The sequence below is a fragment of the Anthonomus grandis genome, chromosome 9 (genome assembly GCF_022605725.1).
Source record: "Anthonomus grandis grandis chromosome 9, icAntGran1.3, whole genome shotgun sequence".
NCBI lineage: Eukaryota > Metazoa > Arthropoda > Insecta > Coleoptera > Curculionidae > Anthonomus > Anthonomus grandis.
Window position 1 is genome coordinate 13,519,092 of NC_065554.1, and position 14,497 is coordinate 13,533,588.

At 31.3% G+C, this 14,497-nt stretch overlaps 1 protein-coding gene across 2 annotated transcripts in view; it reads left to right on the forward strand.

Annotated features, from left to right (window-relative positions):
- The first annotated feature begins 11,253 nt into the window (after window positions 1-11,253).
- Window positions 11,254-14,497, forward strand: part of LOC126740268 (facilitated trehalose transporter Tret1-like) — a 66,514-nt gene continuing 63,270 nt past the window's right edge. The window contains exon 1 of one of the 2 annotated variants that reach the window (XM_050446216.1): window positions 11,254-11,449. The gene's annotated coding sequence lies outside the window, so the exon portion shown is untranslated. The remainder of the gene's footprint in view (window positions 11,450-14,497) is intronic. The other variant, XM_050446215.1, reaches the window with a different exon arrangement.

Sequence of the window (14,497 nt, forward strand, 5' to 3'; positions counted from 1 at the left end):
AAAACCGTTTCAAAAAATTTATAATGGCAACACCACATACAATAGCTGATGTGAAATGTCATCTTGACAAACGACTTTGTGTTTGCATTCGACATTTGTGAAGTTTTGTGTTTCTTCTTTAGTTTTTGGTTGAAAAAGAAAAAAGGTTGAGTCATTTCAGTCTTTTTGTGAACTATTACGATAGTTAGTAGTAACAATTACGATAGTACCGCACCATGGAAAAAAGCCAATTTAAGCCGATCTTTTCACAAGTAACTACCGATATTGTCATAGCATTATATCAAGGGACAACTGTTGTCATAAACGTAGAATAATAAGAACTTACTAAGAAATCTATAATAATTATAATACATTTAATTTCCATTAAAATGCTTTTTCTTGGATATGTTTATATTACTTTGATGAAGTACGTTAAAAAAGCACATAAGGAGTTCATAAACGCTAATATTATTTATAATTTAAAGCATAATCGATCATGTAATTTTTTTTTATATTTATCATGTAAATATTATTTACGACGTCACTGGTAAAGATTACTTGTGTTCTAATGAGATCGGGCGGCGTTGCGATGTTGTTACCTTTTTCTTTAATATACGTTACCTACCTTCATTAAACTTTGAATATTGACTTCTTTATAGAGTATCTTATTATATCTTATAAAAGAAAAATGCTTCATATTTTATTAAAGAGGAATAGTGTGTTTTTTTACCATTTCTACATAAGCATTTGACATCCTTGCATCAGAAGTATTGCAAGCAAATAAACTCCCATATTTCCACGACAATGCTAATTCTAGGCTTTTAATGTTCTAGGGGCTTTTCATTATAAAAAAATTGCCACTTTGTATGTATTAATAGTCAAAATCCAAAAATGGCCCACTAAAGTTTACCCGCCTCTAGAAATCCATTTCCAATAAGTATGAAAAACTTTTGATTTGTGAAAATCTAGGAATATGTATGAGGCTCTAAATGTTATTTTTTACGTCACTTTTGGGGCTTACTTTTAACCGTTGTGTATTTATTAGTAACTAAAAGCTTACTATAATAATCTTGCGCGTAATTAAGTATTCCGCTGCTCAATAATGAAAGTTTTTCATTAAGAAGAATTCTAGCCTCCAAAATCCAGTCGACATAGTTTTATTATGGCGCTAAAGGTAAAGTTCATGATATTTATGTGTAGTATTATCAATCAATAAATATAAAATATATCCAAAATAAAAAGAGTGGGCGGCATGCTAAAAGGTATTGATAAATAAATTGAAAATGGAATTTGATGCCATATATTAAACACCATAGCTACATAAAATCTAAAATAATAAAAAATCTTAGGGATAGAATATATAGAATATGTCTTGAGCTTTATGTTAGGAAACAGGGACAGAACACATTTCCCTTATTCTTAACGTTAAATTACAAAAGTTTCACTTAATTTTGTAATTTAACGTTACAGTTAACTTAATTAACTACATTGAGTTATTTCCAAGGCAAACAGCAAAATTAATTAATGTGTCAGAAAATTTGGTCTCTTTTAAAGACCTATGAAATAATTTAGAAATGTTTGCAAAATCTGGAGTGTTTCTGCTAATAAAAACCACTATCAGTCAAACGTAGTAAGTATGTACATAGAATCTGAAATGTTCAATATATGAGGATTTACAGTAAACATAACCTAAATATTTTAAATTGAGCCCTAAATGGGATACAGGGATACAAGATGAACGACTAAATCTCGAACTTCCGCATGACCTTTCATACAATCAACCCAAGAGGTTCACCTTTGTCCTCTTCCTTCCTCCAAAAACGTTCCCAGATCCCTTTCCACCCCTAACTGGAGATTAGCTCATCCTGTTCACACGGGTAACCAGACGGATAATGTCGGAAGCATCGCGGACTACAGTGCCCCAATATTAAATTTTCCTCTAAATCAGTACCCTGGAAAAAGGGGTCAAAAAAGATGAAAGAAGCCACCCCTGAAGTACGGCCAAATCTAGACCTTATAGATAATATAAAAATATGATTAATCTATAATTATTTCTCTATATATTGCGACATTTTAAATATTAATAAGTGTTTATGCTTACAATGTATATTCCAGTCAGCAGAGTTGATATAGGTCAAGCAATTATTTAACCAATCAAAAATTAAATAAGAAAAATCACACTGATGTCAAAACAATTTGCAGGATAAAAATACTTAATGTCTAGTTATGACCAGATGTATTTAACAAGATTCTATTTGCTTAATTGGTGTTTAGTCCGCGAATAATTTTTAATCATAAATGAAATTCTAATTTAAAAAAACAGTTAATTCTAGAGCGAAATTATTTATTAAGGAATTCTGTTTTAAACTGATATTTAAGGTAATTAGAAAATTATTGGTTACTTAAGTTATGTTCAAAATGTAGCATGTGGCGACATCTTTGGGAAACCCCAAAAAACACGCTTTGCCCAATGTGAAATATTGATTTATAAAATAAAATCATTATAAAATTGGATTGGACTAAATATGTTACTATTGATGTATAAGTGAGGTTTGCCAAATTATCAGCAGATTGAAGTTTATACAGGCTTTAGATTTTTGTTTGATTCTTCGTTATACCAGAATATAGAGAAAATTGTAATTTGTTATGTAAATTTAAATAGAAAACTGTAATTAAAAAACTCTTTAAGTCAATTATGAAATAAATATAAATGGAATATTAAAATGTCACGTAAATGAGTTTTCTCAACAGGGTAACGGACTGCATGAGTTTAATAAATTAATGATTACTGTGACCCGGCAGAATGCTTAATAAACTATTTTAAAAAAATATTCAGCATTTTAAAGAAGCTAAAAAATGAATGAGCAAAACATTCGAATTTCGTAACCATTTAATATAAGAGACGTAAGCACCTCAAGATATTGGACATCATATTAATAATAATAAAATAACTTGCTTAAAGGATGGAACTAATACCATTTACAGGGTTAGCCATTAGTAAATTCATGGGCAAAAAATGCTTCGCAATCCTAATCGAGAAACGCTTTTTTTAAAATTTAATAGTGTTGGGCAAAAAATGGCCGTAATGGAACGAAAAACATATTGTTATTAAAAAATTATTTTATTTTACACAGAAATAATACTATTTAGTAAAAACATAAATAATTCGATTTAACGAAGTATTGCCTCTTTAGCAATAAGTCAAGTGCCTTAGAAATTTATTTTGTTTGTCATTCTTGCGCAATAGTTGCATCAGTTTAACACAAGATTGCACAAATTATTGTGACATTTATTTTTACAAATAAAGAATATCCAGACAGTAGTAGAGCAGCCAAGGTATCTAAATAGAAGAATGCCCGATAAACGAGTATTTGAGAGAGTTTTTAATTAACTAAAAGCAAGAGGATCGTGTCTAAATGTTTCTTTATATATAGTATATATATATATATTATACTTCAATCAGCATCTAGCCATGATGTAGTGCTGGATAGTATTAAACGGTCACCATTCACTAGTATTCGTAGGGTGTAACGTTACATTGCTTTTACACATTTCATCGGCAACCAGTCCAAGCTTTGCAGATGATTCATCTGGACCCTCATATACAAATCTGCAATTGGCTGCACGCCTTGTTACGGCTATTAAAAATTTGTGTGTCAATAATTTAAGGACTTCTTACATTCTTAAAGTTTAATATATGTAACATTTTCCTGGATATTGGAACAAATGAAGAGGCTCATTGAAAAGGTGGTTCTAAATATATCTGAATTTAAAAGTGTTAAATAAAAGAGCAATAAAATTATATGATTCTGCTTTAATTACACATTTACTTTATGTTTTAAGAACTTCTCATTTATCAGTTATATTTTATCGCAAAATATCCACTAAAATATTAGTAGTTCTTTTAATAGAGGCCAGTAAATTCTCGAATTTTTTTTATCTATGAGCCAGATAGTTTTAAATCTAAAATTACTATTACGACAAACACTAAGAAAGCAACTGAACCAGATAATATTGCAATAAACCTCTTACAAATAATCCATGAAGCCAATATAGTATCTACGTAAGTAATGTCTACATAAACATTGATTTAGGCATATAGAACAAAAAATAAGCATACAAATATTGTTTTATAATGTTTTTTATCCTATAATGAACCTTTCATTGCAGTATGAAATCGGACAAATTAAGGACGTCATTTAATAGGTATATATATACATATACCTAGGCTTATATGCAATAAATATAAATAATTGTTAAAAAAATATTTAGAATAATTTTTGTTTATTTTAGCATTTCATCAAAGCTTTCAAATTCTGCAATATGAATGTTATATACTTAAACACCCGAAATAAAAATATATTGATCTTTTACCTAATTCATATTATTTTAAAGTTCGCGGGCAACAATGAAAATCTTTCGGCGGCCATTATTCTTATTTTGTCATTTATCATTTTGATTGACATAAAGACATAATCGTTTTTAATCGATGATGGTTTGTTTTGGGCGTTAGAATATTGCATACACTTGGTATTTGTTCTAATGAAGGGTCCGGTAAAGTTAAAGGGACGTCTAAAAACCAACTTTTTTTTGAAAATGTTTACATAGAATGTTGAGTTTGAACATTTTATTGATAAAAATGTGAGGCTGAAGTAAAAAAATGCAAATTTTTTAAAATTATAAAGGATTTTCTACTTACGTATAATTTGCAATTACACCCGGCTTAACTACACTCTATTTGCGACTAGTCATTACGTTGATCATTATACGAGCCCTGTCTCAGTGAAGTTGGCCCAACTATCAAAACAAGGATTTTTTATGAAATTTGACATATTAGCGAAAACGTATTAAAAACTAAAAGGTATTTCTGATAACATATGATCTTTTTATTTAATATTGGCTTAAAATACTACATGTTTTATAACTAAGGAAAAATATCTTATAAAAATTCAAAAAATCTGTCGATTAATAAAAATCAACAAAACCAAATAGCAGCAAATTACCACTGCGTTACATCGCCTTTTCGACTGATTACTGCTTTGATACGTCTTAACATAGTGTCAACTAATGTTTGACAGTCATCTGGTGTAAAACTGTTCCAAATTTCTTGGAGACGGGTTCGCAATTCTGGAACGGTTCTTGCGGGATTCGATCTGAGCTTCTTCATCATGATATGCCACAAGGTTTTAATCGGCGATAGATCTGGACTACTCGACGTCCACTTTAAAACTGGCATTATGTTTTCTAACATCCAATCTTTTACTTTTTTAGCCGTATGGCAAGCGGCACCATCTTGTTGGAAGATACATTCGATATTGTTTAAACGCATTTGTTCAATTTGGGGTATTAGGTTATTTTCAAGCACATTAATGTACTTATCAGCATTCATAATACCTTCCACAAAGTGTAAGTTTCCCACTCCACTTGCTGACATCGATCCCCAGATCATAACAGAAGCCGGAAACTTAACTTTTTTTTTAAGACAGTCATTCTGAAAAACTTCTTCTTTAGATCTAATGACACGACTTCTACTATCACCAACGGATACTTCAAATCTGACTTCATCACTCCAAATATTCATGTTCCATTGGTTCGAAGACCATAATTTGTTCTTTAGCCCACGCTAGCCTGTTTTTCTTCTGAATTTTTGTCAGTAGGGGTTTCTCTTTTGCCTAAAAATTCGGAAACTTGAAAACGAATAATAAAAGAAATAATTTAAGCCTACCTTGTAAGTTTTAAATCCCAGTTTTTGGGCGACTCTGTGACAGGTTGCTATTGAAAACTTTTTTGTTGTTGCCTGATTCCACAATAATTTCAATTCGTTGTAATTAGCACGCCGATTTCCCTTGATAATCCGTTTTAAGGCTCTTAAGTTGGTGTTGGAATAACGCGGTCGACTTCCAATTCTGGGTTTTTGAGCAACAGATCCCGTTGTTTTGTACAATTTAATAATATTTCGAACTGTATACCTCGATTTGTTAATACTGTCAGCGATTTGGGAAGCATTTTGACCTTTTAAATGCAAGTGAATGATCACTTTTCTTATTTCATCAGAGACAGCCTTACCACGAGCCATTTTTAATTGTTATCAATAACACTAATGCATTGAAAGTTGATTTAAACGTCAAAATCGGCTTCTTAGCAACGCAATTTGTTTTATACAGCCTACTTTTATTTTATCGAAGCGCATAAACAGACCATTCAACTAAGTTATTTCCATAACGTATTTTGCGATAGAAAAATAATTTTGCAAAGAAAAAAATATCGAAATTAAAACGCTTTAAAAATAGCTGCGTCGGTTTTCTTATCTTTCCATAAACATTTCAAGAAACCAAAAATATTACATTTGAAATACAATTTTAGTTATCCCTTAAATAAATTCTAAAAAATCATATTTTGGGGCGTTGGGCCAACTTCACTGAGACAGGGCTCGTATATGCTATTAATTTAAATTTGAAGCCTTAAGTAACCAAATTCTGTAACTTAGGAGGATTTACATAACTTCTTTAGGTCATAAACACAAATTTCCACACGCAAATCAGGAATATTAAATATGTAAATACGTATTAATTCATAATATACATTTGTTTGAACAATTGTTGTGTGTGATGGTATCATATACAAAAGGTAAAAATAAATGCATCAGATCCTATTTAGGTAATTAATATTTTTTCTAAATTTAAACGCGTCTTAGGGCCGTAGTGGCGTAGTGACACATTTCCGGACATAGGTTCCTATACTCAAATGGATTCTACTGTTGCACTGAACAACCCCTAGAAGTTTGATCCCCTAGTTCTGAAACACCCTGTATAGTTTTGTATATATAGTATTTGTTTATTTTTATAATCATAATATATGCCCATCGAACTGTGTGGTTGGCGCACATGTGGAATTGGGATTGCAAAAAGGGATTGGACTCTTGGGTTGGCGCTAAATAGTGGGTTAGGTAGTCGTTTAAGCCCGAATTAGGGAATGGGATAATAGTTAAGAAACGGGAATTACATGCACAATCACGTGTGTATATACAAGCGTACGCCCCATGTGCATGCCAAGTATCCCAATCTAATATCTTTGACGTGCGGAAGGTAGCCCTTTTAATCATTATAAGAAACTTATAACATTATAAGTTCTGGATATAAGTTAATTTACATTAAACCTCATCGTTATTATTTATCTATTGATAATTAAATATCTTAAATTATGTTTTTTTTTTTTAATTTATACTTATATCAAGTAACATAAAATATCAAATAATTTAAATAAATTAGACCTATTTTTTAACACCTGATAAATGTGTTTTGTTCATGTAATGTAAAATCTAACTATATTATGCGTTTATTATCTAAATTTGAGCCCACAGCCAACCCATCCAACTAAAAAGTGTTCTAGAAAAAACCGAAAAATTTTACTGGGGACATAGTGAAGCGACTCCCATTTTTGTCAATAAGTTTTTTGTTTTATTGTTCGTGTGCATAAATTAAAAAAATATATAATTATAGAGGTACAAAGCGATAAAAAATCCTACAAATTTACAATTCTAGGTCCCAAAAAGTTTCAAAATTGCCCCAATATATATATTTTTAATTGTAGCAAAATCAAGAGCTAAAAAACGTTGTGCAAGCCGGCAATAATTAGGTATTTAACGTATGTTGAAAAATCTTCATAATTTCCAAAGTTTTGTATCTTTTCCAATCATCCTCACTTTTTTATCAATATTTTGACTACACTCAACATTCCATGTAAAAATTTTAAAAAAATCGGTTTTTAGACGTCCCTTTAACTTTACCGAACCGCTAATGAAATAAGTGAATTTCCAATATCATTTGCATCTTCCAAAGGAGTCTAAAGTAAGTAGATACATATTATATATAGTAGATATAATATTCCCATTATATCCACCTATTCCTAAAGCTTTATCCCTCAACCTCTAGTTTAGTAATATATAGTAGGTACCACTACTACATTTTTTAACAATAATAACCATAAGAAAAACGTAATAAATAAATAACATCTAAATTTTGTAAATAAATATCATCTTTAATCAAGCCATTATTTTGGAGCTGAAATGACTTAAAAAAAAATATATGTGTGCTAAAAGAAGCAAAGAAACAGACTGACTTATGATTTAAGTCCTGATAATTAAAACGATGAAGCCATTCTTATAGGTATTAGCGGCTCTGAGCATAATATTACTCGGGGATTTTGAAATGTACCTGATAATTTACTTCTTACAAAATCATGTTTTAATGAATCAATAAATATGGAGACAGAGGAATAACACATTAGAGATAAGAGTTTAAGTTCGGATTATTTAAATAAACAAAATGATTTGCATAGTAATGAGACTGCATTGAAAGACACCAATATACAACAGTTTTTGGTAAGTCATATTGCCATTAATGATCTACTAAAATATCTTATTAATATTTGTCCAGAATTTCCAAAAATTGAAGAACTCTTCTAAGAAATTGCAGGGATGTTGAGACTGCAGCTATTTCTTATGGGAATTGTTATCACTTTGGGGTTGATAATTGTTTGAAAAATTTAATTTCAAGGGAGCTTTTTTCTTTTAAAAGTGATGGTGTTGTAGAACTAGATATAAATATTGATGGCTTGCCTTTATCGAGGAGTACCATGGGTATGAAAAGCCCACATACCCTTAATACCATTATTAATATTATGAATAATGGTATTGAGATTGACAAGCCCAAATACTCTCAATACTATTATTAATATTATTAATATAGGTATTGAGACTAACAATAAAACATATTCCGTTAAACTTAACTCAATTATATGTGATGCACCAGCTAAATCTTTGATCACAAATACTAAGGGATACAGGGATACTCTGGTTATTCTTCTTGTACTAAATGTAAATCTGAGGGAGATTATAGAGTTAACAGAATTTGCTTTCTTGAAACTGACAACCTAAACTTAAGATCTAATGGTGATTAACTAATTTGAAGTTAATCACAAAAAATGTATAAAATTATAAGTTTTTTGAATTAGGTTATTGAAATATTGAGATTTTGATTCAAATTACGTTAATAAATTTATCATTTTAGAGTCTGCAGAAAAGGCCATGCATTGTGATAGTAAACAAACAGACGGAGCAATCCAGAACATTATACAAAGTAGTGCGCAAAGACTGAAGGCCCAAGAAAATAAAAAATCTGCGTCATAACTTACTATTATATTATTATGAAGATGATAATAATAAGTTATGACGCAGTTTTATTGGAATGTTAAAACTAAAAGCTTTAATAAAAAGTTGAAAGTACATATATGGTTTTTTTTGTAAAATATTATAATTTAAAAAAGCAACTGGGTTGAATTCTGTTAATTAAAACAAAAGAATCAATATTACGCCAAAAATAAACCTTACACCATACGTCCCAGAAAGAGCAGTACGCCAGTGGTGGGGACAGTTTGGGGACGTACGAAAAGAACGTCGTGGAGACGGATGATTTGGTAACATTGGACTTTCCTGGGACGTCCTGAGTACGTTATGGGATATAAACCGAAAATACATATGACGTGCTAATGTCTGTTTTATGACTGCCCTGTTCCCGTTTCCCCATTTTTATATTTTATATTGTTCGGTAATTTTAATGTATTTGTTAATCTATACCAGCATATAAATCCCTAGTAGTACTCGGTACTCGATATCGGGACTAAGGATGTGTATAAGTAGTTTTCAAGTGATGAAAGGCGATGAATGCCCGTTTTGTTTTTGGGTCTGTTTTTGATACGAAGATTGACGATTAGTTTTTATGAAATAGAGATTAAGAAGTTTCAGTAGATTTGGCTTTTGTGGATAATAAACATGTAGAAAGTATAAAACAACATATATTTTTACAATTCAGAAGATGGGATAACACACCTACTGGTGATTTTTGCACAAGTTATCGGTGTGGTCGGGGTTCTTGCAAAAACCACTTTGTTTATTAATTTTAACCATAGGTAAAGCGGCAAAAAAATAAATAAAGGTAGTGACGATCGTAAGGGCAAGCGCCGCGATAAAAAAAAGCGTCATGACTCTTCTATAAGTTTGAATAGTAGTTCGGGTTCGAGTAGTACTTCGAGCAATGCTAGTGTTGACAAAAATCGAAGGAAAGCTTTTAAAAAATTTAAAAGTCATGCAACGAAAGTGCTTGTTTCTGATGAGAGTTTGATTTCGATTTTTGATCCTCGAACTGATACCGTGAATGTGGAAAAGTGGATCGAAAAATAGATGAAATGGCTGAGTGTTATGGTTGGGAAGGAATGACCGTTGTGAAATTGGCATCAAATCGTTTAAGAGAGATGGCGCGTAAATGGTTTGATGCTCAAGATGTTGCATGTGTGAAGTGGAAAGTGATGAAAAAACAATTAGTTGAACAATTTAAGAAGCCTTTACCATTTGGAAAACTATTAAAGGAAGCCTCGGATTTTTAAGCTAAACCAGGTCACGACCTCAATGGAGGAGATCTAGTGCTAGTGCAAATTACAAGTGAGTCTTGTTCTAGAATAAGTAGAAAATTGCATCCAAAATTTAAAGTGCCATTTAGAGTTTCCAAAGTTATTATATTATAAGATATGAAGTTGAAGATCTGAGAGAACGTAACAGCCATGGATTGCTGAGGCAAAATCAGATTAAGTAACACTTTTGGGTAGTTACCCAGTGATTTGGGTTGCCGCCCACAGTAAAATACGTGTACAGAACGTGTATGCAGAACTCTATATACATATATTTTATGATTAATAATTTTATATTAAATTTTAGTTGTAGTTGCTGGTAAATATGTTAAAATGGTAAAGGTATGGTTAAAGGGATGAGGACATCCGATTGTACAGATGTACAGGATGTACCAGCATATAAAACTCCAGCGGTACTCTTTAGGTTTAAGTTTATTTAGATATGGCACTTATTTATGGGTCTGGGTCTCAGATATTGGGACTAAGGATGTGTAAGCACTTTTCAAGTGATGAAAGGCGATTAATGCCCGTTTTGTTTTTGGGTCTGTTTTTGATACTCTGTACCTGTTTGAACTAGACTTTAATCGACATAATTTTGGTATTTTTTAAATTACTATAATAATGTTTTGTGCGATTTTTATCCGTTTGGGTGATGCAGCTGGTCAAATAAATACTGTCTCTCACCCTATATACATGCTTTTAAAAACATCAGCTGTTTTAGACAACTAAAATGAATAATGTAGTCTGTGACGTCAGTTACCACCGCACTCTGATTCCTCGTGATTATTTTAACTTTGGCGTCTCGTACATCGATCGATCGCTTTTCGGACTTCTACCGGTGCCTGGCGTCGCGTCGCGCTTAAACAGCTGACGAACGTGGGGCTCGCAATCGGCATTTGTTCTCTTGTCGTTCGTTGTGGAGGAACACGCTCGAATATGAAAAGTTTGCAATTGTTTTTTTTAACCTTTTAATTGTGTTTTTATTTTTGTGTTGACTGAAAAGTTGCAGGTAAGCACTTTTATTTTTAAATAGTAATAATTTACTTAAAAATTAAACTAGAACCACGGCCAAACATTTTAAAGTTTTCTTTTTTTTTTAAACATCATTTATACCAAGGTATATTCTATAAAAACTTATAGGTGTGTAATGTTTTAATTACATATTTAACTTTAAAAGAGCAATGGTTATAAATAACATTTCTAACAAAGCTGATGCAACATGCATCAGTTTTTAGTGGTAAATATCAGGTTATAACAACTACTCAGTATACTGATTATCCTTTTTGTTAACGAAAATTATTCCTGCAACTACAACTTAAACCACATATAGCGCATAGCTGTATTAAAGTGCATAGCTATTTAGATGCAAACTTTATGTATCTGCCTACATTCTGAAACATGGAGAAATAGGGTATTTTTACACAGGAATTACCCTTGCTTTCCTATTATTGGGGAACAAAGGATTTAATGGCTAGATATTTTTAAAGATAGCAATCATTAGCTTTAGTTATGTAAGTTGGGTATTCTAAACATACTGGACTTCATTCATTTTTAGATTTTAGGGCTGTTATAGTATGTATTTTAAAAATTTCAAAGATGTTTTGTACCCTATTTTTGCCTCATTATTTATTTAAAAGTACTATAAATATAGGGTGAGTATTTCTTTTTTTGCTATGTGAAACAAAATGATAAGACAGGTCGGTTTTACCAAAATGAAATCGACACGTCCTGTATCGCCTCAAATACAAAAGGTTTCTAAAATTCGGCACAATGGTTAAGAGTTCCTTAATATCATAAGCCTCTGGCCAGTGTCGTGCAGTCCGTTTTGCCGAGTAGGTATGATTCTCATAGTTCGAGAGGCAGTGACGATTTTCGGTGCTTATTTTCGCACTCAGCAAACAGGGAGAGATTTATTGGGTTTTTTCTTCTAAATAAAATTCATATACAGGGTCTATCTAAAAGGTCTGTACAAAATATCAGGACATATTCCTAAGGTCAAAATAAGTCGATTTAAATCAACTTAACCTTAGTCCAAAGTTGCTTTGTTTCTTAGGTATAGGTTGTTAAATTTAAAAAATAAAAATCGATTTTATTTAGATTTTTTAACATTTTGCGATATACCACATTGAAAATTGATACCTAGGGGTTTTTTAGTACGAGAAACTGGAAAATGGGCATCTTTTTACTGTAGCCGATAGAGGGCGCTTCAAACTGCACTGTTGATGATGTAAAATGTCCATAACTTTTTTGCAAGTATGGCTTTTTTTTTTGTAAAGGAATTAATTTCCCTAACGTTTTTGCGTAAAAAAGGTATTTTTGTTAGAACTCGCTGAAATTAACCGTTACCAAGATATTTCGTGCTTTAGTCTTTACTGCCTCACCGGAATTTAAAAAAATCAAAGGGTACCTAAAAGTATTTCGGTCATCCTCCACTAAATTTATTTAAAAACTATTAATACGACATGTTTTGGACATTCGATCTGATGATGGACATGTTCCATCATCAGGGACAACAAATTTAGGGGTTCTGTCAATACATCTTATAGTTCTAGTGCCTCAGACAAGGTTAAAAGTTCAAAACAAATTAAGATACATGAGAATGGGACAAAACTTGGATTTACAAAAGGTTTAAACTACATAATTAAGACAATAGGTCAATAATAATACAACTGTTCTAGAACAGTTAAATTAATAGTTTTTAAATAAAGCTAGTGGAGGATAACCGAAATACTTTTAGGTACCCTTTGATTTTTTTTAATTCCGGTGCGGCAGTAAAAACTAAAGCACGAAATATCTTGGTAACGGTTAATTTTAGCGAGTTCTAACAAAAATACCTTATTAACGGTTAATTTTAGAGGGTTTTAACAAGAGTACCTTTTTTACCCAAAAGCGTTAGGAAAATTGTTTCCTTTACAAAAAAAATCATAACCACACTTGCAAAAAAGTTATGACCATTTTACCCCATCAACAGTGCAGAGTAAAGCGATACCCTTTTTTGAGTTTTCCATATTAAAAATCCCCTAAGTACCAATTTTCACAGTGGTACGTCACAAAATATTAGAATAATTAAATAAAATCGATTTTTATTTTTTAAATTTAACACACTATAACTATGAAACGAAGCAACTTTGGACTAGGGTAAATTATTTTAAATCGGCTTCTTTTGACCTCAAAAATATGTTCTAGTATTTTGTACAGACATTTTAGAGACACCTTGTTTATGTAGGGAAGTGTTTTTCGATGGATTGAACTGGAAAATGCGTTAAAAAGTACGAAGGTACTGCACTTTCTTTTCCAGTAATAAAAATAATTCTGCTAGTAACAGATTCAGTGAAGTTAAAAAAAATAGCCTGGTTTAGCTGTTAGTATGGGCAATGTTCCTGACAGGTGCAAAATTGACAAAAAATTCTTAATACCATTGCCCTTATTTTCTCAGTTCTGAAAATTTGCCAGACGTTTATATTATAATTATAGCTAGAAATATAGTCTATCCCATGTGGAGCAACCTGAAAGCCTTGCCAGAAACCTCCAACGCTCATCAGGTGCGTTAAATTCGGCATGGTCAATTATATAGGTGATTGTTGTCAGTTCTCTACATGTTTAAATTTTGTATTATGTATAATGAGAATAGAATTAAAGAAGGGTGGAATTTGACTTGGCTAAGAATCAATTTCACCGAATGGCATCAACGCATGATGCATCGAAATGCTATTATGCTATTATACATATCATACATTATACACTATATATACATAATATACAGGGTATCAAAGAATGAATGTCATGAAAGGGTGTTTTAAAATTTGGGGGTTGATAGAACTACTGAAAATAGTAAAAAAAGCTCTTATAGGACGGAAAATGCATATTAAGGGCAAAAGGGTTAGGGTTAGAGATAACATTTCTAAAAAAAAATCCTCTGCTATAAATTTTGATCCCAAATCAAATGATAAAACTGAAAAATTGTTTAGAAAATCGGAAAAGGTAATTCTTGCAAGGGTAGGGGTTTTTGTTGTTTGTTAAACTGTTAAACAAAAAACTGTCACAAGAACCTCTTTTT